The sequence below is a fragment of the Podarcis pityusensis genome (genome assembly GCF_964106645.2).
Source record: "Podarcis pityusensis genome assembly, chromosome: 16".
Lineage (NCBI taxonomy): Eukaryota > Metazoa > Chordata > Lepidosauria > Squamata > Lacertidae > Podarcis > Podarcis pityusensis.
Genome location: NC_138041.1, coordinates 15,466,404 through 15,492,009, shown reverse-complemented (window position 1 = coordinate 15,492,009; position 25,606 = coordinate 15,466,404). Strand labels below are relative to the sequence as shown.

Below are 25,606 nucleotides of genomic sequence, written 5' to 3'. Positions count from 1 at the left end.
GGCAGATGGCATAAATCCCTGTTTAAAAAGAACACTACACTAAAACGTGGACTAGAATAAATAGCACTTTATGCACTTAACTGGAGACTAAGGCCCATTTAACTCAGTGAACTTGTTTTTAGTTGGTATGTATAGGATGGCACTGTTAAAATCCTTCAAAAGGCCGGCAAAAAGGCTTTAGTGCTGCCTTCTAAATGGGCCTTGAAGCCCCATTTGTTTCGAGTTTGTTTTACTTAACTACGGTGTACTAAAGCTTCCTCCAGCTTGGTCCCTCCAGATCTTTTGGACTACAGCTTGCATCAACATAGCATGCTGGTTGGGGCAGGAGAAAATTGTAGTCTAAATATCTGAAGCGCACCAGGTTGGGAAAGGCTGGTATATTCATTCACAAGCTTCTCCCAAAAAATCCTAGGAATTGTAGTTTCTTAAGGGTGCTGGGAATTGTAGCTCTGTGAGCAGCAAACGAAAGCTCCTAGGGCACTTTGAAGGAAGTTGTGTGCTTTAAATATACAGTGTGCACACAGCTGCTGTGGTAAATTCCACCGACTGAGTTCAGTGGGGCTTACCCCCTGGTAACTGAGTAATGGGATCACATTGTATTTTTTTATTTATGATATTTAATGTATGTTGTTCAATAATGCAAGTTCTGTTACCATTTTACAATAAGTGTTTAAAAGCATTTGCATTGTTCTGCATTATTGAGAGCATAAACATGAAATCTAAAAAAAAAACAAGAATAAAATGAGCAACAGGAGATAACAGTAAGACTCATGGCAACACCAAAACAGTTTCCAGATCTGCAAGAGTCCCCCAAAATCCAATACAGTGGTACCTCGGTTCTTTAATGTAATCTCTGTTCCAGAAGACTTCAAGTTCCAAAATGTTTGAAAACCGAGGCACAAAGGGCTGTCAGCAAATTCAAATGAGAAAATGGAAAAACACGCAGCAGAAGCCATTCGACTTTTGAGGTGCATTCGAAAATGGAAGCATTTACTTCCGGGTTTTCAGTGTTCGGGTTCCAAAACATTCATCAACAGAGACGTTCAGAAACCAAGGTACCGCTGTATTTTATGTAAATCTGGGGGAGAGGGAGCCTAAAATTCTGCAACAGAGGCACCAGCAGAGCCTTCTCTGGAGATCTGTGTTTAACTTCTCAACCTACCTCACAGGGTTTTTGGGATTAAATGAGGGGGAGAACCATATAAGCCACTTAGAGCTCCATAGAGAAAGTGGGATATAAATTCAATAAAATAATCACAATCATAATGTTAGATTGGAGCCCTTGAAGCTGCTTGAGTAAATAAATAAAAAAGACTGACCCCTCTGGACAGCATGGGGGGGCAGGAATTGGGGCATGAAGGAAGGACAGGCCAGCACGCAAGTGGGCAGACAGGTAGCTGGCTGTTCATGCAAGCATTCCCAGCATAATCTTGCTTATTCACATGTGCTCTCTGGGATGCTGCTGACTTGCCTGCGCTGTTCTACTGAGTGTTGTAGCTGTGGGGACTGGCCCAAATATGGTCAGTGGATGGGTTGGCTGGTTGCCAGCAGGACTGCAGATACTGACTCCTTACTCAGATGCTAAGCATGCACGCAGACAGCTGGTATCTAATAACCCAAGCAGGATCCCCAGAATGTTGGAAGCAATTGATGCCAGTTAATTGGTTTAGTTTTATTACTCACTTGCTTCATGGGGTCCGAATGACTTATTTTTCAAAAAACCAAAAAGTTAGGCACCAGGTGAAAATGTTTCTCTTCCACCAGGCCTTGGGCTGATCAACATTCTATGGCCTTCTAAATATGGCTTTGAGAACAGGGTTATTGGTTTGTTTTGCTTCCATTTTTGTTTTAGTATGCATTTTGTGTTTTCATGTTATATTTTTATGTTGTGAACCACCCAGTGATCTTCAGATGAATGGCAGTTAACAAATTAAAGAAAAAAGAAAAAAATCAAAAGAAAAAAATGTATTACTATAAAAACCACACACAAAAACCCACAGAATGTGCTTGCACTGCCTGAATATTTTTCAGATGCCCTAAATGTTTCCCACCTCAGAAAAAGACATTTATTGAACTGAGCCAATACACATATTTAGGACATTATAAATTCTATTTTTGTAGGTTATGACTAAAATGTTGTGATGTTCTTTGGTGGTTATATGGTTATGTTGACCTAAGCATTAATAAAAACATTTAAAATATAAAAGATTTATGGGATAGATTTAACTTGGTTTAGGACTACTCACAAGCAATAGATAGGGCATGGTTGGCAAACAGCCTATAAAAGGTGTGGGTAGGGGCCAACAGTTGCCCCACCCTCCTCACATCTCACATCTGGTGGGCCTAAATCAGTGCTTCCCAATCTTCTCCCTCACAGACTGCTTGAAAATTGCTGGGGGTCTTGACCAACCATGTAAATATTTGCTTGCCTGTTGCAGTTGTGGTGTGCCAGATCTGCATGGTTTTAAACTATTTCCATTGTCTCTTTTTATTTCTTCTAAATCTTATTTTATTGCATTATGTTCAAATGCCATAGAAGCCAAACTCTTACAACAAAAAAATGAAATAAAAGCTATTTTAAAATTAATGCATTTACTGCGATGGATGTGCTCTCCCCTCCCTTCCCCGCATCTTCAATCTCACAACTTCAAACATGCCACAGAGCACCTGAATGAGCTAGAGTTCAGGAACCCATGGCCTAAAAGGGTTTATGCTACTTAGCCTCCTTACCATTTTCTATACTTATTAAGAGTTGATTATGGGTTTGATCTCAAGACTTTTTGGTCTGGCTGTTGGACTCTTCCCAGCAAAGGAAGGTAGGGAGATTTGGGATGGTGATGTGGGAAGAACAATTAGCATTTTTGTTGGTAACGTGTGAATACTCTAAATAAAAAAATTCCTTCCTGTAGCACCTTAAAGACCAACTAAGTTAGTTCTTGGTATAAGCTTTCGTGTGCATGCACACTTCTTCAGATACACTGAAACAGAAGTTACCAGATCCTTCTATATATTGAGAAGGTGGGGAGGGGTATTACTCAGAAGGGTGGTGGGAATCGGAGATTGGCAGATAGCTGAGATGAGCCTGTTGACGACTCTTAACGACTGTAATAGGTCTTACAGGAAAAGGCAAGGGGTGAGAAGGTGAGAAATGGCTTAGTCATGTATAATGAGATAAGAATCCGATGTCTCTGTTCAGACCAGGTTTCTCCATTGTTTTAAGTTTGGTAATGAGTTGTAATTCAGCAGCTTCTCTTTCCAGTCTATTTCTGAAATTCCTTTGTAGTAAAACAGCTACTTTGAGATCTTGTATAGAATGTCCTGGGAGATTGAAGTGTTCTCCTACTGGTTTCTCTGTTTTGTGATTCTTGATGTCAGATTTATGTCCGTTTATTCTTTGGCGTAAGGTTTGGCCTGTTTGTCCAATATAGAGAGCTGAAGGACACTGTTGGCATTTGATGGCATACACAATGTTAGACGATGAGCAATTAAATAGTCCCGAGATGGTATGTGTGATGTTGTTGGGGCCAGTAATGGTGTTGTCCGGGTGTATGTGGCAGCAAAGTTGGCATCTGGGTTTATTGCAGGCTCTGGTGCCAGTGTCCGTGTTAAGTCTGGTTGTAGTATTATTGTGGGTTAGGAGTTGTTTAAGATTGGGTGGCTGTCTGTAGGCAATGAAAGGTCTTCCTCCCAGAGCTTGAGAAAGAGAACTGTCATTGTCCAGGAGAATTTTTTTATTTCGACTATGGCAGACCAACACGGCTACCCATCTGTAACTGTGTGAATACTCTATCCCACTCCAAAACATGAAATCTAAACAGTACAATTTCTAGAGGGAACCATGCTGGCCAAGGCTCTTCTAAATCATGGGGATATGGAGCTGGAACTATTCAGAGTCCCAAACAGAACATAGGACTGAACAGAACACATGAATCAATTAATTAAAAGGAAAATTTGTTGTATAACACTAGGTGATGCATTTCATCACAAAAATGACAAGACGATTTTAAGAATTTATTCCAATTTTATTTCAAAGCGGTAACACACATTATGTCACAGGCACGTACACACAAGGCACATTTCAAATGTGTGGTGAAAACTAAAGGACAGCCTGAAGCAGATACTTGGACACCAACCCCCAATTTTCATCTGGCCCACTGTAACCAAAGCAACCAAAGACACTAAATTTTCCTCCCACACCAAACAATGCAAAGACATTAACAGGTCTGCATAGCACAGTTGGTTAGAGCATAGTACTAATAATGATAAGGTTGAAAGTTTGATCCCTGTATGGGACAGCTGCATATTCCTGCATGGGGGGTGCGAGTTGGACTAGATGATCCTCAGGGTTGCTTCCAACTCTAGCATTCATTTTGTCTGCTGTAAGACCACTCATCTTATTTGTCATTTGCAGCAGGAACACCCATGCTGGCCTGTTAGGATAAATGAGTTAGCAGTTACTCTGGAAGCCTATGTTCATGGCTATTCCTCAATAACCTTATGCCACCTTATCCTCTCTGCAAGCTAAACATCCCCAACTCCCATAAGGTTTGGTTTCAAGATCATCTTGGTCACCTTCCTCTGCACATGTTCCAGCTTGCCAATATTGATCTTAAACTGTGGTATCCAGAACTGGACACAAGACTCCAGGTAGGGTCTAAGGTAGAATAGAATCCCTTGATCTAGACACGTTTGTTGATGCAGTCAAGAACTGCATTAGCTTTTTGTTGCTACATCACACTGTTGACTCATGTTAAGCACGTGGTCTATTAAGACACAGATCCTTTTCATGTGTACTCCCTGTCAAGCCAGTTGTATCCCATACTGTATTCCAGCCTAATTATAGAACCCTAAAATTTTGTAATTACTGAAATTATTTCAGTTGAAATTGTTTATGTTAAGTTTTGGTCCTGTTGCTCAATCTGTTATGAATCAGGATTCAGTTTTCTCTTATCTTCTGAGATATCAGCTACCCCTACTTTGGTGTCATCTTCAAATTTGATAGGCATCCCCTATATTGCTTCATCCAAGTCATTTATAAAGATGTTGAACATCAGCCCACAAAAGAACACTGCAGCACCCTACTTGTCATTTTCTTCCAGGATAACAAGGAACCATTTGGTGAGCACACTTTGGGTATGCTCAGTCAACCCAGCTACAAAACCACCTAACAGTAACATTTTCTAGCCCACGTTACCAGTTTCTCCGCAAGAATATTGTGGGGGACTGGTAAACTATTATTCAGGCACTGTTAGAACCAGTGTTTTTTTCTGGGGGTACTCAAGGGTATACTGTACTGGCACCTCCTTTTTCTAGAGAAGTACTGTTTAAAACTGTGGCATATAACAACTTCATGGTGAGTACCGACACTTTTTCTTAAAGAAAAGCACAGGTTAGAACTGCATACCAATCTCTGCATAAATTTCCCATTTAAGGAAACTTTGCTGTTACCTCTACAGAAAAATTGCCACTCCCCCTACCAGATGCTCCCAGTAGCATCTGGAATTCAAATAGACCAGATGCATGTGGAATCTTCTTAAACAGAATCAGTCTTCATCTTACCAGTGGATGGAAAGTTAGGTTGAGAACGGTCCACATGATACAGCCTACCAAGACATTAGGGAAGCAGCTTCACAGCAAAAGCCAAGCTGCATCAGTTGTTAGGTTTCAAATCCTAGTTATCACTGATCAAACCTCAGTAAAATCATACAACATTTAGGCTTTAGAGGATGGAATGCAATTAAGGCAGTGAAGGAAAAGAAAGAGATGAAACATATAGGAGTTGCATTGGAAGCAAGCAAGGACACCGCAGGGACTTGAACCCCATCCTGGAAGCCAGGAGTGCCGACCACCAGTGTCTTTTGCTTTTTTTTTTTTTTTGTAATGCAGCAAGGTGAAAAGCAAAACCTGAGAAAACACAAGATTGTTCTCTCAGGAAAAGAAAAACCTTAAGAGAGATTTGGAGATTTGAAGGAATCTGCTTCATAAAGCTTCCGCTTCTGACTACTCCCTTATTGCGACCTGAAAGAGTCTTAGCACAAGAGTTGCAACACCCTCCCCAATGCCACTCTGTGGATCACAACTGGAAATCTGCTGCCTAGCCAAGCACATGGTACCCACCCATTATGTCCCACGATCACAACACGTACAACCGCTGGTTACTGCTTTTATCATACAGCACTTAGATGTTTACTTGTTCAGAGTCTGTGCCTGTCATATCATCAGTATTTTGCTCTCGGATAACGTCAAGGGTTTCAGTAGTTACCTTCCTTCAACTGCGATGTTAGCTTTGGAGTGAGAGGTTACTGGCCAAACAAGCCGATTGCTAGCTCTGGTTTTGAAATTGGTATTTTAAGGGATTACCTTGAGAACAGAAGTACTGGAGAGGATCCAAGCTTTAGTATGGAGTCAACGCTTTGTGTTGGCTGAGTTATGTGCGCAATAGCTGTTCCTGGAAGATTCTTAGCAGAAAAGCGGGTTGCGGCATAATCCCACCCCCCACAAAACCTCTTAAAGCACTTGTCAAGTCAATGACTTAAAAAACTGAAAGATGGCCATGATTCAGTGTTAGCACCACCATGGCCACAGACACCTTATAGTCTGGTGGCAATTCTGCCAGCCCATTGCAGAGTTATCACAAAGGGCCCCATCCTGCCAATGACACTGGGCAAGCCAGTCTTCTCAGGAGGTTCTTCAATTCTTTGCCATTAGTTCTGCCTCCACTCCAACTAGGCATTACAAGGTGTCTGGAGAGGCTTCGGAGCATGAAGCTCCTCTTTCAGTGGGGATCCCTTTCGGCTGTTAAAGCTTATCGGGTCTCAACCCACCATTGCCTCAAGCATCCGTTAAGGATGGAATTTACATACAGTATTTACTCCCATTGTGATTGGGGTTTCAGCATGAAGCTGAACCTACAGAGGCAGAAGGGGAAGATGCATTTAAAACTTCCCAGTCTCTTAACATTCTGGCTTCATGATTCCTGCTGTGAAAAGAGAGAAAATGTGGTTCACCTGTTCTTTTGTCCATTGAAGTGTGAATTCTTGTGTCTGGCAGTTCCTTCTACTGGTCTGTGAAAAGCAATCTAGAGACACTGGTTTGTCACCAGCCCCCTCCCACTCATCCCATACAAAAGTGCTTTGACCACAACTGTTTCTTACTGCCATGACTTCTGTGGCTCCTCGAGGAGAGCTGGCTTTATTGGGGTGTTGTGTGCTGTTGCTCAAAACTGTGAGGAAACTGAAAAAGGAGAGACCCACACAAAAGCATTGCACGGAAAATACGACCACTAACTGGTGGAATGTGAAGTTCGCTTCTTGATGGTTTGTTGGGTTGGAAGGGTTTTATTTCTGGTGTCTGTGAGATGTGAAGATGCATCTGGAAGAGACTTAAAGGCTTCAGTACCCTCGCCCCCTCCCCCAGCAGCCAAAGAAGAACAAAACAGCAGGTTACCTAAAGCAGCACAGTCAAAATGCACGTGTCTCTCAGTCATACAACGAGCGTTTACACGGCAGGGTTTTTACTGGACATCGGATTCAAGAGCTCCTTTCAAACCACAGGCATTTTGTCACTCAGCGATTTATTTCTCCTTCAACAATCACTACTCCACACAAGGGAAAGGAGGCAGATTCATATTCTCTACGCAAGCAGATCAAGCACACTGCCATCATTTATTACTTGCCAACTGAACAGATCTGCTTCAGACACGCTTCTCTCTGTGAAGTCTGCAAAAAAGAAGAGCTGGGACAATGTGAGCCCCTCCCACCACCCCCAAGGTGATCAAGTCAGAACAGCTGTTAAGTGTACGAGCGTCAGTCAACTCACTGCAAAGGCCTTCACATGCGCACAGAGAATGTGGCAACAGGAGAGAGTCATCATCCTGAGCAGCTTCACAAATGGTGCGTTAGGGTCTAGGCATTATGAGATGAAGCCTCTGAAACAAGACACTGAAACAGTTGCCCCCATATCACCCCCCTCAGCCCAGCCCTGCATGTTGTTAACTGGAAAGAGATGAGAGCGCTAGCACTACAGGAGATGGATGGCAAGCATATCAAAGGGGCATGCAAGTTTCTACATAGGCAAGGCTAGGCAAGACCAACAAGTGTTAATCTTTGGTTTAAAGTACACAGACGTACACACTTGTACTAATTCTGTCCTCCTCCTCCTGTGTCTGGATTTTTGCCTGGTAAAATTGCCAAGGCTCAAGTTCTGGGAAGAACACAGCTTCTTCAGCTGCAAGATGTGAACTTAGGCATTTACTTACCCCAAACCGCTAAGTGTTTTCCCCCACTGGTCTACTTTTAAGCATTTTAGAACTCCTCCCTTGGTCAGATCATATTCCTTAGTTACAAGACCTCTGTATGCCAAGTGCCTGGATCTACCATCTGCCTCAGTGGAATGGGGAAAGGAGGAAAAATAGGCTGCAAAGATTTCCTGCCTGATTTAGAGAACCAGTCTTCCGTTCAATTTCTGTGCTTGTCCAATAAAGACGGGGGTGTTCACGGAGAAAGAGTCTGAAAGAACAACAAGAATGCCCCCCTACCCCCACCAAACAACCCGAGAGCGATTCACAAACAGCAACATCAACAGCAGCATGGTTTATTTAAGAACAAAGACGACAACTTCCTATTCTTGGAGTACTTTGGTCATTTTATTGCAAGTGTATTAATGTGCCACCTCTAGCAGGTCTTGCACAAGTGCTTTGAATGCTACCATTACTTTGCTCTCTGCTGCATGCTTCTGCGATTGGACTGGCATTGAATACACCCTCTAAAGGGCAGGGATGCGCCACCTATAGTGGTCTGCTCCTATCAAGTGGGCAAGGCGAGGCCCAGACACCCAGGAAATAACAGAAAGCATGATCATCAGATTAGTAGAGCTGTAGCTCCCCCTTTGAGGGCAACTGGGGGCCACAGGCAACCCAGCAAGAAGCGTGGTTAGCAAGCAGCCAGTAGGGCTGATCCAAATGACTCCGCCACCTACCACAACTTGGAAAGATTAAGCCACCCACCTTTCTGACATGCAATTCTGGCAGAATAGGTAAAACTTATCTGTAACAGATGCCTGCTCGCTTATACAGCTCCCCGATGGAACGAAGCACATTTCCTCTCCTTAGGAGTGCCGAGCACCTGTCTGAGGTAAAGAAGGACAACAGCACAAGGCGCCTCCTCTCCTCTCCAACACACGTTTGATCCAACACTAGCGTGGCTTTGCATTATTCTCTCTTCGTTTCCATTTAGATTTAGGAATATTTCAACATCGCATTATTCTCTCTTCCAATTCCATTAAGATTTAGCAATATTGCGTATCAAATAATGGGCATCACACTTTGGTAGAAAGCTTATTTGCCGCTCCCCTGAAGATTCTCTTTCAATTTTGCTCCCACACTGAAGAAATGGGATCTCTCTCACTGCTTTAATGCCAACTCCTCCTCCTCCTCATTGCATTGATTTTGGGAATTTCACAGAATATCATCATGGCATTTCACACTCAATCCACACACTTCCAATCTGCCTGCTTCATTGCTTATGACCTTGTGGGTTTTCCCCCCTTGGTTGGCACTGGACTTTCACTTGTTTAACATCTGGGACTTTTTCCATCAATCAAAGGAGTAATAGCATAGGATGGTTCTGCCTTTACTTATCCTCCACCAAGAAGCTGCTCCCTCTGCTTATGAGGCATTGTATTTCTCAGGCTCCTTGAGGCTAGTATTCTGAAGACGGATCTGAAAAAGGGCTAGACAAGAAATGTTTCCCTACCAAGCCCCCCCACCGCCCGTAGAAGACAAAGACACATATCGAACTATGAGCATTAGACAATCTTTTTTTCCGTTTTAATGGTATGACTTAATCATTAATCTGCTTACATGAGCTGTTTAAGTCTTGTCATTGTTAACGTTGAATTGTTTTCAGTATGTTACAGAATTCATTACGCAAGAATGTTCATCAATGCAAATAATTCCTAGACTTGGAACTCATACACAAGACAAAGCAATCAAAAGCAGAATCTTACTTGGAAAAATTATACAAGCTACCATCAGAAGGAATCCCACACCAGGATCATTAAGCTCCTCCTTTCTCCCTGAAGCCTCTACAGTGGCATTAAGACATATTAAGCACCTGCAAAAAATGCCAAAAGAAAACCACAAACCACTAAAGGCATGAAGAGTTCAACCCCACCCCTGCCAACTCTTAGCTAAGCAGGTCTCCCCCGCAAAGACCCTCCATATCTGCAAGTTGTTTTCTTCTCCGGCCCTTTAGAGGGAATGCAAGAGAAGCAGCTCTGTTCATTTTGGACCCAAGGGATTCACAGAGACCTTTCCATGAGTATTGGCCGTTACTTGGAAGGAAAGTCTTTTCTGAATATTTCAAGAAGTACTTGCCAGTCTAGAAGCTTAATAATCTTATTTTTTTTCCAGGCCTAATGTTACGATTATCCTGGGAAAAGAATCCGAAAACAAGTTATCATCCCCCATGCCCTCCCTAAAACCCGCCCCGCCCCCGTCCAACCAGACAGCCCCTTCCACATTACACACTGACGCTGGAGAATTCTCTGCTTTTTAGCCCCCTAAGGAAAACTTAGCTTTCAAGTTCCCAGCTCTTCTGAAAGGAGTGGCTGAACGACCAGGGCTCCAGCACAAACGCCAACTTTAAGCACTGTCCTTTCTTCCTAGGCAAAGAGAGCTCCAGCCTCTGGGGTGGTGACCTTGCCACAATACTGCAGGACTACAGTTCTAAACCAAGCCACCTGGGGACGCTACAGTACCTGCAAAGAGGCTAGAATGAAGCGGGTGTTTATCCCTCTCCCCAGTGCATTCCCCACTCCCCCCATCAAGGCTAGCATGATTGATTGTCAAGAAGGTTGTATACTTAGCACTTTCCAAAGAGAAAACATGCAATTTGACCCCGGCAGGATCCTCGACTGGACATTGCTCTAAGCAAAAGCTCCTCTCCAGTGGCTGCTGCTCCTTCCCAGGTGCCATGAGGTGGCCACCTCTTTTGCTAAGCGCTGCCATCAGCAGGATGTTCCTCAAAAAGGCTCCTGTTTCCCCCCACACTGGAATCATTCTCAACAGGCTTCCTTCCTTTTTTTGCTTTAAGTTAATTATCAAGACTGGAACATTGGGAATCCTCTAGATCTACATTCACAAACACACCTGAAGGGACAAAAACTAAACAAGATTTGGGTGCCTACCCTCCTCCCTCGACGGGAGGCCCGCAACAGGAGTCCAACAGGCTGGTTTCTCTCACCCCTTTTTCTGTGGGTGCTTTTGCTGCTGCTACCTGCAGTGTTCTGTCTGTCCACCAGGTTCTCGACTCGCTCATTCTGGGGAGGGTTGCAGATGCTAGCTAACCATTCTCGGGGCTGGATGGAAAAAACTCTAACCTCAGGAACCGGTGGGACGGAAACGAAGCACGTGCAGACTGCCTGTTAGCTTCTCAGCAATAGCTTCTCGGCAACAGACAACGGGCGCAATTATGCCTGCAAAGAGAGAAACCTACAACACCAACACCCCTGCTCCCCGCACCCCACAAAACAGCCCTTGACAAGGAAAACTAAGAATACAGAGCCTTCCCATTAGGTTACCAACTACCGAGAAGTTCACCGTCTTCACCACATATTTGCTCCTTCATTCTTGATCTAAAGCTAAGTAAGGCTCTTCCCTCAGGAGTTTTCTTGCTTTTTTTCTCAATGCTTTCGGTATCTTTTCTAGCTTCACCAATTTGCACTGGCTGCTGGAACGACTCTTCCTAACTTCAGAATTAGGTGTCAGATGCCAACCCATTTTAAGGCTGGTGTATCAGATGCTTATTTTAGTCCTTGACACCTTATATTTTAAGGAAATCCTTCCCACTGCATCCCTTTGAAAAAGAACATATTTCACAAAGTCCTTGAGGAGAAGCCGCCACAAAATGGCTGCAAACAATTACAAATCTCTGTCCTTTTCATCTCCTCCTTCCTCTTTGCTATCCTTTTCAGACACAGTTGTTACAGATTTTGCTCCTTTTCCTTCCCTCCCTTTTCTCTCTTCCTGGATCCTCTTCTAAGTTGCCTTCTACCCTTCTATGGCTCCTTCCTCTCTTCCAAGTCTTCCCAGTCTTGGTTTTTCTACCTTCAGCAACAAAAGCCTAACCCTTTCTTCAGATGGAAAGGCCTCTCTCTAGTTGCTTTTTAAAACAAAAGCCTGCCATCTTCTCTTGATTTTGCACTCTGCTTGAAGCAGACTTCAGAGCCATCTACTTTTACATTAAAAACTAGTCCTCAATTAGTTTGAAATGTAAATATAGCTCCCCCTCTATCTTCTTTTATTTCTATCTTCAAATATTTTCTTTTTCTTGATTTTCTTTAAAATCTTCGTCTTTATATTTTTCTTAGTTTTCAGTTAAGTTTTGTTTACCTGCCTTTTCTTCTGGGACTTTTAAAAGCCCATAATCTGCCAACAATTAACCATTTCCCCTGTTTTTTTTTAAGGTTTAGTTCTTCTTCAGTCTTCTGTTTGCTTTCCATTCTCTTTTTAATTAAATTATTGCCTGTCCTAATGATTTTTAGGATCAGATGCCTTATTAACTCCAATCTTTTTAATAAAAAATATAAACTATAGTTAATATTTTAGTAGCATAAAATTTTCATTTTACTATGAAAAATATTAGTTATAGTTTAAAAAGCAACTCATCTATGTTATTATTTTCCTTTTTAAACCCATTTTCTCTTCTCCTCCCAATCACCAGAATAAGTCCTATCTGCCTGGCGCTCCCTACACCTCTGACAAGAGAGGGGCGGAGACCTCTATTTATAGCCAGGGACAGTCTCACTCACTTGTGTTGGCTGCTCCTTCCGCTGGCCAACAGTCATAATAAGCACAAAACATAGTTCCTGGCACCATTAAACAGAATGGAAATAACGTGCTCGTTTTAAATGTGTGTTCTCTGCAAAGCTGTGGTGTTAAATTAGCATTTCCTTGCAAAATTAATACTTTCCAGAAATAATTAATTACACTTCTTACTGCTCCTTTCTTCATCCTTTTGTTAAGGTGGCCTTCCTGTCAGTGCCAGCTCAACCCAGGTGATTCTGTAAATTAAGAAACCAGGGTTGCGCAAGTTGGCCTGTTCCCATGTACATACAGTAATTGTATACTGGAGTGAGAAGCAGTCCCATTGCCTTTCTGCATTCATCCCTAACTTAGCTACAAAATGCCAAACTGACTTCCTCTCTGCAACAAGTTTGCAAGACTATATTAACCTTTTTGAATTAGTTTTCACAACCTAGCTTTGCTGGGTTTTGTCTATCTAGCCTTTGTTTCCTTTGTTTCAAGAGCACAAGCCAGGCTGCATGGCCACCTCCATGTTTCGAGACCCAAAACAACCCTGTGGAGCTGGGCCAAGAGCCAATATCGGTTTTGTGGAGTGGTGATTTGAACCCAGGTCTCCCTGAGTCTTAGACTGGTGCTCACAACCACTGCATCACTAAAGTGCCTAACACAAAGATGTAATGAGATTTTATAAATATATATAATAAATGAGTATTAAGATACAGGAAAGGCAGGATGCCAACATATACAGGCCTCCACCAACAGAGATTTTTCCATTGTATGCACAACATATGGAGGGCAGACTTTAAAAGTCTCCTCCTCCTCTTGGCATTTGACGCCTCATGAATCCTAAGTGTGTTTACTCGGCAGTAGGTGCAGCTGCCTTCTATGGGGCAGAGGCCCATGGCAGATAAGGACAACAGAAGAGCCTGTTGGATTGGGCTAAAGGCCGATCTGAACATAAATGTGCATAAAATGGAGAGGCTTTGTTGTGCAGTGGTTAGAGTGTCAGGGAGACCTGGTTCAAATCTGCATTTGGCCATGAGGAAGTCCATAATGTCAAGTTTTAATCTACCTCACAGGGTTGCTGTGAGGAAAATGGAGAGGGGGAGAAGCATTTTTCTTTTTAATGTAAATTTAAAAGTCAGCGTGGTGTGGTGTGGTTATAGAGTGTCATCAGCCAAGTCCTGGGAGACCAGGGTTCATATACATGTTTTGGCCATGAAGCTCTGTGTGTGATCCTTGGCGCCAGTCACTCTCAGCCTCACCTACCTCACAGGGTTGTTGTGAGGATAAAATAGGCTTGGACGTGAGATTATAAAAGTCAGAACAAAGACATAAAAAGGGAAGAACCGCATACACCTTGCTTTGCTCCTAATAAACGTGCTTAATGCGTGTGGCCACACCAACAGGTTTTATCTCTCAGCTGCTGTTACAGATTTATAGAATGATTTTAAACCTCAGTTCACTAAGAGGAGGGTGTAAAAGGTGGGCTGAGGGCATCAAACCAGGGAAGAGTCGACATGGTTGTTTCGGCTCCATATTGCTGTAATGAGGATACAGTATCAGTGTCGACGAGGAGCAAGAAAACAAACGAAAAATAACGACGAGCAACGTTATCACGCCCTCAAAATGGCCGCCGTGTTGACATTCAGCTTCGCTGAGGCGAATTCAGAGGAGTGGGGGCGGGGCCGGGACACACGCAGCGCGGAGGGATACCAAACGTGAGGCAACGAGGCGGTGGAAAAACACCGTCCGGCTGTGTCGCAGCAACCTCCGCTCTTACTGTCGATGGGAGGGGGAGTTTCGCAGGCCGGCTCGATCTGGTTCAAACCGGTTTCAGGCGGTCTACGTGACGTCTGCTGTGTGCCGCAGTGACTCACTGCGCGTGTGCGAGGCTGAGGCGCCCTTCTTCCCCCTCCCCCTCCCGTCTTCTCCCTTTTTTGGTTTTCCAAACTTGCAAAAGTGACACTGAGATTGGGGGATTTGTTTGTTAAGGAAAGAAAGGGATTATCATTCAGTCAGGAACACTAGTTAGTGGGGTGCATTTCTTATTCGTTTATATCCCACTTCCTCAGCTTTATCCTTTCTCTGCCTAAACTACCTCAGGGTAGTTTTGAACCTGACATCTCCCTCTGGTCCTACAAAATCCCACATCAACGGGAAAATATTCCATCACCCATCCTGTGCAATATACACATTGACTACCTCAATGAGAAGAACAGAGGCAATGTGAAATAGTGGTTAGAGCGTTGGGCTAGGCTGGGTTCAAAATCTGCATTCAGCTATGAAACTCTGTAGGTGACCAGTCACCTTTCGATCTACAACAACCATGAGAGGTAGTTTTAAGTAAAAAGCAGATGATGGGGATACCACACCTAGCTGGCATATTGAACTCCTTAGACAAAAGGTAGTAACCACATTAATATCCAGGTACATGCAATATGCAGTCACCAAAACAAGTTTTAAGGTCAACACCCAAACACATAAGGAAGAGGGCAGAACTAGCAATATAAGGCACTGTTGTTGATTCAAAGGGAATCTAGACACACACACACCCCAACTGTCCTGGAAAGTAGCATTGGAAGGCTGAGGTGAATTTTGCTGCAGTGTTTCATAAAACTGAGTGGAGATTTGAATCTGGGCCTCTCCTGTTTCAACACACTAACCATTGCCCTATACTGCCTCTCGAGTAAGAAGGATCAAATAAAACATGAGAGCTGCCTTCCACCAGGTCAAGGTATAGTCCATCTAGCTCAGTGCTCCTCTTGACTGGTATCAGTTCTCCAGGGTTTTAGGCAGAGCTGATCCTTTTAACTGGAAAGGGCCAGGGGTTGAGCCTGGAGCCCTCTGCCTGCAAAGTGGGCTCTGAGGCCTAACTCTGAGGCTTTTTGTATAAAATACTCAATATTTTTTTTACTTGCCTTCATGGAAGGGTTTTCCATTTTTACTGTAAGCTTGTTGGATCATTTTCACTGCATTGCAGCAGCAAATGAAACAAAAGGGCTGTGTCATCTGCCACCTTAGTAGTTTTTTTTAACCTTTAGGCTGGAAGTTCTCTGCTAGGTTTAAAAACCAAAACAACTAATATGTTGTGTTCCGGATTGTTGTTTTTTAACAACTTCTATTATTTTATAAGGAAGGAAACTACAGTTATGCCTTCTGATACCAAACGCACGATTCAGTGCCTGACAGTTTGGAAACAAAAGAGGCCGACACAAAAATGGGCAATGGTTTCTGCATACTCAGCGGAGTTCCTTAATAATTCAGGAGAGTAGTGGTTTGTAATTTTGAATACAAAGAAAATGAGTGTGTGTGAGGGGGTACTCTCAACATGACCCAAAGACTCGTGAACTTGGGCCCAGCCTTTGCTTCTGGTAAGGACAGAAAAGATTGAAACACTTGGATGTGCATCAACTTGTCTTCACGAAGGGACCCTCTCCAGCCCCCTGGCCCACTGTTGTCCTTCCTGATTCAAGTTGTGCCTTATGCCAGTTTCATACCCCAATTGAGCTATAACAATAACACATCTCAAAAGTAACATGTGGGATCTTTAGCTTGAGTCTTTTGAATACAGAGCTGGAGGGACCTGGATTTCACGTTGCAACTCTTCTTAAGACCCAGGATTTCTAACCTAGCAACAATTGCCCTTTGCTATGGATACTTCTGTAACTGAGTAAACTTTACACAGTTACCTATGATATCAGTTGGAGCAAGTATATAAAAAAGGAACAATTATACTGTATTAAAAAGGAACAATATTTTCCTGAATCAAATGTTTGGAAATTGTGATAGGAATTTTATGGTTTTTGATATATGGCAACGTTCATAACCACACGTACATAGATCAGCACAGGAAAGCCAACCTGGAACCATTTTGATTCCTAAACTGAGCAAATGTTTCTCTGCATGGTAAAAATGGAAAAGCCTCCCCATTGTCTCTTCCTTCACAAATCCTGTCTTAATCTGTGTTTGAATAAGGGTGTGAGCCTTATCATTACAAAAGACTGCCAAGGCTCCCCAAGAAATCCAATCAAGTAACCTGCCAGACAGGAAATAAACAAAGCGACAGGAGAAAACAACATGCAAATGTTATGAATGCATAATGTTTCTGGGGGTGGTCTTGATCTAGAGGATGGGAATTTCAAAAGTCTTTATAAGCCCTTGCACAGCATTTTTGGGGGTCCTCTTCCTCTCCTGCGTGTGAGGGGAGCACCCTGTTGCAACAGATTAATAAAGATCAAGCTTACTAGCTGCTTTGCTTCTCAATATTCTCTGGTTGGCCTCTGTTATTTTCTCCTACCAATAGGGAACCTATGTAAGGACTCTATATGGGCTCTTGGATACCCCATAAGGGAAAAGGGCATATTTTTATTTACAACAAAATGATACTAATAAAATAACATAAAAATATGTTAATAAACCTAACCTTAGTTAAGTAACCTTTTATTGATTTATTTCATGGATTTATGAAATTCCTGTCTGAAATCTGGAGAGCCTTTGCCAGGCAGGGTAGACAGTACTGATTTAGATGGACCAATGGTCTGACTCAGGACAAGGCAACTTTATTTGTTTCTATGTTTCCAAAATGGTGGCAACTGCAAATGTCTGTAGCGACATTTTTTGTGGAGGGCGGGGAGCATTGTTTCAGGCTGCTCTAACTGAAAACCAAAACCTGACAAGAGTGTTATTGTTGTTTCTGTTCTCTGAGCCAGAATGGGGGTGTTGGTTTTACAAGGCCCAAGCTGAATGGCTGCCTGCCTTCAACAGAGCAGTTGCATCAAGTTATGCAACCTTATTTGGAGCTTCTCTTGGCCCCATCCTGCTTCTTCCTTATTGCAGTCAGCACAAAGCTCCCTTTGGAAGGGCAGGGAGAATGACAAGGCCTCCCCCCTCCACCACTTTCTTCCTCCAGAGCTCAGTGGAATTTTCCCAGAGCAGAGCTGGGAGGGGGGCGGATGCCACTCTTTTGTTCTCTTTTCGTGTGTTTTTTCCTGACTCACTCCTCTTTGGATTGGATCAGACCCTGTGCATGTTGCCATGCCAACCAGCTGCTGCCAGGATTGGCCAGCACTCTGTTGCAAGGCCAATAAATGTACTTTCCTCCCCTCATTTTATTCTTGGTGATGGTGTGTCATGGTGCTGGCTGCCAGGGGGATCTGCGCATAGCAGGAAGTTATGCAACTTCTTGCCTTTTTTTCACTTCTAGAAAGGCCTCTTCATGCACAGTTTCCAGGTGGGGAGCCGAGCTCGTCTCTTTCACCAAAGGAGCTTTGTGACGCCTTTGTGATGGCACATGGGTAGTCTGCAAAAGCTGATGCCGCAAGCAGTTTGCCCATCCTGAATGTGCCACATGCTGGCTTTTATAAACATACATGGGTATTGCCTCAATTCATGGATGCCACATGTTTGCAAATGGGAGGGAAACTGTTGTGGGCATGCACACCACAAACACACACATGCTTGCAGCACAACCACACAAACATGCACTCATTGTCCTGTCCCCCGACCAGCAATAAGACTTGAAAAAAAGGTTTTCGCTTATCAAAGCTTTGACCCGGCTGCAAATTGCCCTTTCATTGCAATCTTATTGCAGCACTGGAACTCCACCCCACCTCCACAAAAATTGCCACCTGCACTGCAAGTAAGTCTGGCCATCTTTCAAAGCTAATTTCATCAAAGCTCCAGGACCCTTTGAGTATCAGATAAGACCTTTGTAATCCCATGTGCATCCATGAGCTGCAGAAATAGTCCTCTCCCTTCTGGCTGTACGTGTTGCAAAGGGACTGGAGGCATGTTCAAAATTCTTTGTGGCATGGCAAACCACCATCCTGGTTGGGGGCAATGACAGCCTTGGGAAAGAGAGAAAAACAGCAGCAATAACCCACTCTCTAGCCCCTCAATTTACCGTAATCTCCCACTAACAAATGCAAAATAATAATAAAAAAATTTGAAGAGATTGATAGCAAACGGGCTGAGGAGAAATAACCAAGGACAACATAAAGGAAGAAAAATAAAATAAAACCCTTTTCTACCACGCAGACTATGGAGGCAGGGCTCAAAATGCAGGCATACTTTTCAGTAATGCTGCCTACACAGGCTGTTTGCAAAGGGACTAAGGAGGGTGACATCTAGTGGTTGGATTGCATTGCTGTTTCAAGAAGGCAGCAGCCCAAGGCTGAGGGACTGTGGTTGTCAACAGGCGTGACAAAGAGGTCAGTGCAAGAGGAGGAGGAACAGGACACTTCTCAATCTCATGCCAAAGGAGGAAGAGGAAGGCACTTCCAGCAGCGAAGTGCTTGAAAGATGAGTCACTGTGCTTAAAATGGTTCCTCCTCTTCCTCGGGAGGTAAACTTGCTCTTGCGACAGTGAGTCAGATGCCTGCCCAGGGACAGGAAGAGAGCCTGTTTTGTTAGATGACACAGGCAATCCAAATTTACCAACAGATCTTTACTTTGAGGAGGTAGAATATTCATATTTTCAATCTTGCAGATAGCCATGTTTAAGGCAGTGGTGGCCAGCCTTTTGGGGATTCAAGGCCACACTCCCTTTGTAGAAAGAGGCAGAGGGTGCTGATGGGTGGGGGGCAAAGCAAAAAGCGAGTGAGACACCCCTTTTCTCTCTCTCCCGCCCCTTCATTCATCACCCCTTCATCCAGCATCCTTTCATATTATCTCTCTCATGCAGAGATGCCCATTCACACAAACACCCATCCTCTCTCCCCTACTATTGATTTATTTCCTCTTTCCCTCTCTGGGCCAAATGAAAGAAGGCAGCTGGCCAAATGGGATGCTCCAGGCTGTGGTTGAAGGGGTACTTTTGTTCAATTAATTACATTTATAATCCCACCTTCCCTCCATAAAGCTGAAGGTGGCATAGCGCTCTTCCCTCACAAAAACCTTGTGAGGTAGGTTAGACTCAGAGACTGTGCCTGAGACAAGGTCACCCAGGGAACTTCATGGCTGAGGAGGGATTTGAACCCTAGTCGCATGGGTCCTCATCCAGCACTCTTAACCACTACGCCACACTGATCACTTCCAGAGTAGCTGTGAGCCTTGTAATCTCAGCATCAATTTATGCAACAATTATTATCACTATGAATTCCACCTTAATCCTGATCTTGCTCCCAGGGAGTTCAAGGCAGTGGACATGGTTCTATGAGCAGAGCTACAATTCCCAGAGTTCCCTGGGAAGGAGGATTGAATGTTAAAACACTCTGGGGATTGTAGATCTGTGAGCGAATTAGGGGGCTCCTAACAACTCTCAGCACCCTGAACAAACTGCACTACCCAGGATTATTTGGGAGGGGGGGGAGCATGCTTTTTAAAAAGTGGTATGATACTGCTTTAAACATATAATGTGGACTAGCTTGGCCCACCAAGCCCTACCCTGTTGGCACACCCCATAGTGGGGATATTTTTATCCCAATTTCTGGATTACAAATTGCATTTGTATATACACTTCTAGAATACTGTAGTGGCTTTTACTGTTAAGTTTTATGGAAAGTGATTCATACAAGAAATTAAGAGAAGAGAAAAGGCTCGGAGTAAGTATTGGGAGCAAGAGCCACTGCTGAGTTTTTCTTTCATTAAAATCAAACTAAATGGCCATAAAACTAAATGTGTCTATCTTAATATAAATTTGCCAATGCTTATTTGAGCCATGGGCCTGTGCTTGCAGGAAATGCCTCCTGGGGCGGGTATGGGGGAGAGGAACAGCATGGGATCTGACATCTGCTTCCTCTCCCCATAAGCCAGGAGGACACATGTGGAGAGGTGAGGCTCTGGCCCATCATTAGCAGAGAGGCAAAGTGTCCAAATGAGGCACTTCCCACTGAGACATCCTTGTGAGAATGTCGTCAGGGAGGTAATGGAGGGCTGTCCGCTCTTGTCATCCTGATGATTCAGCACAGCAGTGTCTGCAGGAAGACAGAAGCAGAGCATCATCCCTCCCCACGCAAAGACTATTTGCTGCAGCCAAGTGAGCTAATAGCAGCCAACGACACCAACCTCAGAAGACAAGCAGGAAGAAAACCAGGTTGTGAGGAGATGCAAAGCTTACAAAATAAAGCACAATGCAACTTGCGATTTAGCTCTTTCCTCTTGTGTGCTTGTTTTAGCTAGCTATCTAGCTAGACAGGAATATAACCAAAACAAAACATGTTTGTATGTAACAAATGAACGTAAGTGTATTTAACAGACAAAAGCAGGTGTTTGCATTTTGCCAGTTAATGTCTCTTCAAGCATTTCATTGTCTTTAATGAGATGTAGAGTTGGAGGGTATCTTTAGGCAAGCAAATCTCTCTATAAGTTCCAATGCGTTTGGGTGGCTTTCTCATCCAGTCTTCACGGCACATAAAGGAAATGAATAGATGCCAAAAACATATAAAAAGATGGTGGATTATTGTTTCTGGCCACTTTTACTTGGCAGGTTAGTTTTTCAGCTAAGCCACTGACCACACTTCAACATACCAGGAGTTGATTGACAATCTTGTGGCTGTTTACCAGTGCCTGGAATTTTCCATTTGTGTTGCCACTAACAATAACAAAACCAATTACCGGTATTTATGACATATATGGCTATTCACTCCTCAATAATGCTAATGAAAGGGATTACTCGATTGTTATATTACATATTTTTCCTATTTCCTTGAAAGGTGTTCTTGTTTCTTAAAGGTATGAAAGCATTGGCTTATGGAGGAAGAAAAGGGGCAGGCAGTTTTCCAACCAAAGGGGCTTAACTCTTTGCACCTCTCCTCTTACAAACTTGAGCAGAGGAGACCAGTGCCAGGAGCATGCACAGTGTACCTGCCTCACCAGTGAAGAACCTCTGTATTTGATAAGGTGCTATTTAATAAGGTGTTCTCTGGCCAGTGAAACATGTTTGTGAGTGTGGGCAGCTGCCGACTGAGTCCCTAATTCCTAGAATGGCAGGAATCGAAACCAAGAAGGATGTTCCTACAGTCTTCCCTTTCACCCACTTTCTCTTCCCCCTGAAGGGCTCCTGTGCTTTTAATAGGAGGAAGTTGCACGGGTGCAGCCTTCAACATTTCTTAATCCCCATGCTAGGAAAAGCTTCACCTGCTGACTTTATGGCTGTCACACAGCTGCCAAGAGCAATGATAGATGATGACGTGGTAAATGAGAAATAGTCTCTGCAATGCTAAGAGCTCCCATTGCAGATCAACAGAAGTCTGACAGTAATTTGTAGAAGGGCCCAGTAAGATGTGGAAGGGAATATTTCGGTATTTTTTCCACACAAACGGTGTATATTGTACACCCTGAACCTTCGTAAGGGCAGAGCTATTACACAATTGGCACAATTCTCTCCCACGGCATTTGGGTGAAGTCAGACATAGCATGAAACAATCTGCTATTTTAATAGCTTGCAAGTAGCTCCTGGTCCAGTCATTTTATTATTATCGGAAGCAGCATTATTGCAAGACCTTTGAAGGTTGACCTTTCAGACACAAGTAGTACTTTTGCCAAGGGGAAAGGCTGTGGCTCAGTGGGAGAGCATTGGCTTTGCATGCAGAAGGCCTCAAGTTCAATCCCTGGCATCTGCAGGTAGGACTGGAAGAGAACCCTGTCTGAAATCCTGGAGAGCTGCTGCCGGTCAGTGTAGGTAATACTTAGCTAGATGAACCAATGGTCTAACTTCTTGTGATCGTATTGGTGAAAACCACAGCACTGCCCACTCACTCCCAATCCATGGCTTATGCGAAACGATTCTGCCAACTCTTCTTTTCTCACCCGCCTCCTGGGCCATTTCCTTCTCTATAGCTCAATGAATCTCAGACACCCAAATAGAACAAGAAGATTCTGAGACATATAGGGATGTCACAAGTGCATTTATGATTCATGAAGCAGGCCATGGGCTAAATATACCCCACACAGTTTATTTATGTCTTGAAAGCATTTATTAGCCAGCTGTCAGCAAAAGATTTCAAGGTGGTGTACGAAGGTGTTAACAAAATAACTTGCAGCATAAAAATAGAACGTGAAAACCAACAAGCAAGAATATGGTGAATTAAAGAGTCAGGCTATAAACATGTCTGGGCAGATAGGACGGTGCTTCTTTGGGGTGAGGCAAAGCTGGGGTGCCACCACAGGAAATGCCTATTCATTAAGCATACTTCTGCTAAAGAGGGTATTTGGAGAAGGGACTCTATAGAACATCTAAAAAGACACAGGCAAGCTGATATTGGGAATAGGGCCCCCCTCAGGCATTTGGGTCCCAAGCCTTTCAAAGTAAGCACCAGCATTTTAAGTTGTTTTCGGAAAGCTATCCAAGCCTACGGGAGTTGTTAAATATAACAGCAACCCATTTGAGACCAGAGCTGGTTTTTTCAGTTGGGAGATTCTCACTTGCCACTGCAGCAACTGCCCTCGATTTATTGACAGTGATCTGTGGGGTTACATCTTAGCAGTCTGAAAAATATATTTTATGTTTGATGACACAGTGCTATATGAAATCCCCACACTGCTTTAAGAAGTAGCTCCCATAACCATCCGGATTATAACCAACATTCAAATATACCTTGAGCACCACTATGTTTGATTCACTTTAAAAAGTCCCCTAAAATCAGGAATGAAAAAAACATAATTCATGTCAATGTTCCACTTTTAATTTTATCGTAGAAATAAATCAAGGTTGAGAAAAATGTTCTTTTTAAAAAGAAGACAGAATATTTATATACAATATAAATAACAATATTAGATAACAAGTATATTTTTGCTGTGGTAAAGATTTTCACTTGGAATGGTTAATGCCATAAAATATACTCTCTGGTGCAGGTGCCACCATTTATTGGCTGATCAGGGCAGTGTACTAGGCTCCTCCCTTTTCTCCTCACAACAATCCTGTGAGGTAGGTTGAGGGGCAGAGAGAGAGAGACTGGTCCAGCAGCACCCAAAGAGCTGCAATTGTTGGGCTGTGGGTTTGAGCTCATAGCAACCCTGTGAGGCAGGCTAGGCTAAGAGCATTTGGTCCAAAGTTCTCATAAGAATGTAAGCACATGAGAAAAGCCTGCTGGACCAGACCAAAGGCCCACCTAGTCCAACATCCTCTTTTCAGGGTGGCCAACCAGGTGCCTCTTCTGGGAAACCCGCAAGCAGAATTCCAGCACAAGATCCCTCCCCCCTCCTGCAGTTTCCAGCGGCTGGTATTCAGAAGCATCACTGCCACCAACCGTGGAGGCAGAACTGCAGGGCTGAGTGGAGATTTGAGCCTGTTCCTCCCTCTAAAATCGCTGCATCGCTCATTTCTCCAGAATGTGTCCTGTACACACTGCAGCCTTTATGAGAATTCTTGCCAAACATAATGCAGTTGTCATTTGTCCATCACGTCTCTCCTGCTAACCAACACACAGACACACCCTTGCCTCTGTGCAAGGTCAGCATCTAAGCTCTGCATTGCAAACACAGCGGGGTGTGGCGAGGGGGCTGAGCAAAGGCCAGCCTGAGATTTTCCACCGCCTCTTCCCAAGCAGCAGACCAGCAGGGAAAACAACACCCAAAGCCAGTAATGAACTCATGCGCTGACTAGGAATTCTTTCAAAGGTGCTGAAGTGTATCTAATAATAACGAAAACAGATTTATTAGATGGGGTGAACTAATCAGAGCTCTTTCCCCCTAATTTTATACCCCCCCCATCATTTTATACCTATCATATTACCCTAGGGGTCATCTAGTTCAACTCCCTGCAATGCAGGAATCTCAACTAACACATCCATGACTATCCAACCTACTTGCAATGTCTTTTCTTATGATTTATTGGAAACGAAACCAATACTTGTGACTGTTTTATTTGGAAAAACCAATAAAATATGTTTAACGGAATAATAATTGTAGTTAATAATAATGCTGCTGCTGAGGATATTAGTGGTTAGGATGCCAGACTAAGAGCTAGAAGAGATTAAGTTTCAAATCCTCAACTCAGCTGTGAAGCTCACTTGGGCCAGTCTAACCTACATCACAGGGTTATAGTTGCAGGAATTAAATGAGGAGGGAGAGCAATGTGTGCCACCTTGAGCTCCTTGGGAGAGAGGAACGTGGGAGATAATTGTAAGAGTAAGAAACTGTGGTGGAGCAGAAGAGAACGAATAAAAGTATTCGTTCTAATCCCTTCACCCTCATCAGGGATGCCAGCGCTCAAACGCACACACACAAGACAGACACTTGCGCCTCGCCCCCTGTTCAGTTGTACCCCACTTCCTCTGGCCTCAGCATTAGGAAAACGGTTACGAAAATGAAATACAAGGAGCTTACTAGGTTTAAAGTAGGCCTGGCACTAAATGTTTAAATATAAACCTTTGCTCGAATGCCAGGCAGATGACGTGAGCCCCATGTAGGGCAGGAGAGGAGAAGGCAAGAAAAATGTGGGGACCCTGAGAATAGCCTGGGCTGGAGAGTTATTTTAGAGGGCGTACAACTTCTAGGAAGAACATGGAGGACAGGAATGTGCAGCTGTTGGGAATGCGGAGCAGTGGCGGCCCCTGGCGGGGCTGGAACATGAGCAGTAAATTATACAAATGGCATTCCTGGCCAAGCGTTTGGGAGCATGCTGAGCACGCCCAGTAGGAGCAACTGAAGCCTTGTTTCTGCCCTCTTGCAGCAGTTTCCCTCCCCTCCCCACCCCATAGAGAGAAAAAGGCCAGAGCATATTTTATTGTGATATGTTTGAGGCAAGCACTGCAACACTGCAGTTTTAGCAGGAACAGAGCATGCTCAGCCTATCCCCTGATACTTTGGACATGCTCAGAATAATAAAAAAGTGATGTTTTAAAACAATGCAGCGCATAC

At 43.6% G+C, this 25,606-nt stretch overlaps 1 long non-coding RNA gene across 1 annotated transcript; it reads right to left on the bottom strand.

Moving 5' to 3' along the window:
• Positions 1–4,001: 4,001 nt before the first annotated feature.
• LOC308465576 lies at positions 4,002–16,563 on the bottom strand. The gene is made up of 2 exons (XR_013980506.1): positions 14,262–16,563; positions 4,002–13,062 (listed from the first exon to the last, which is right to left on the bottom strand). It is a non-coding gene; the product is annotated as an uncharacterized lncRNA (long non-coding RNA).
• Positions 16,564–25,606: the final 9,043 nt, after the last annotated feature.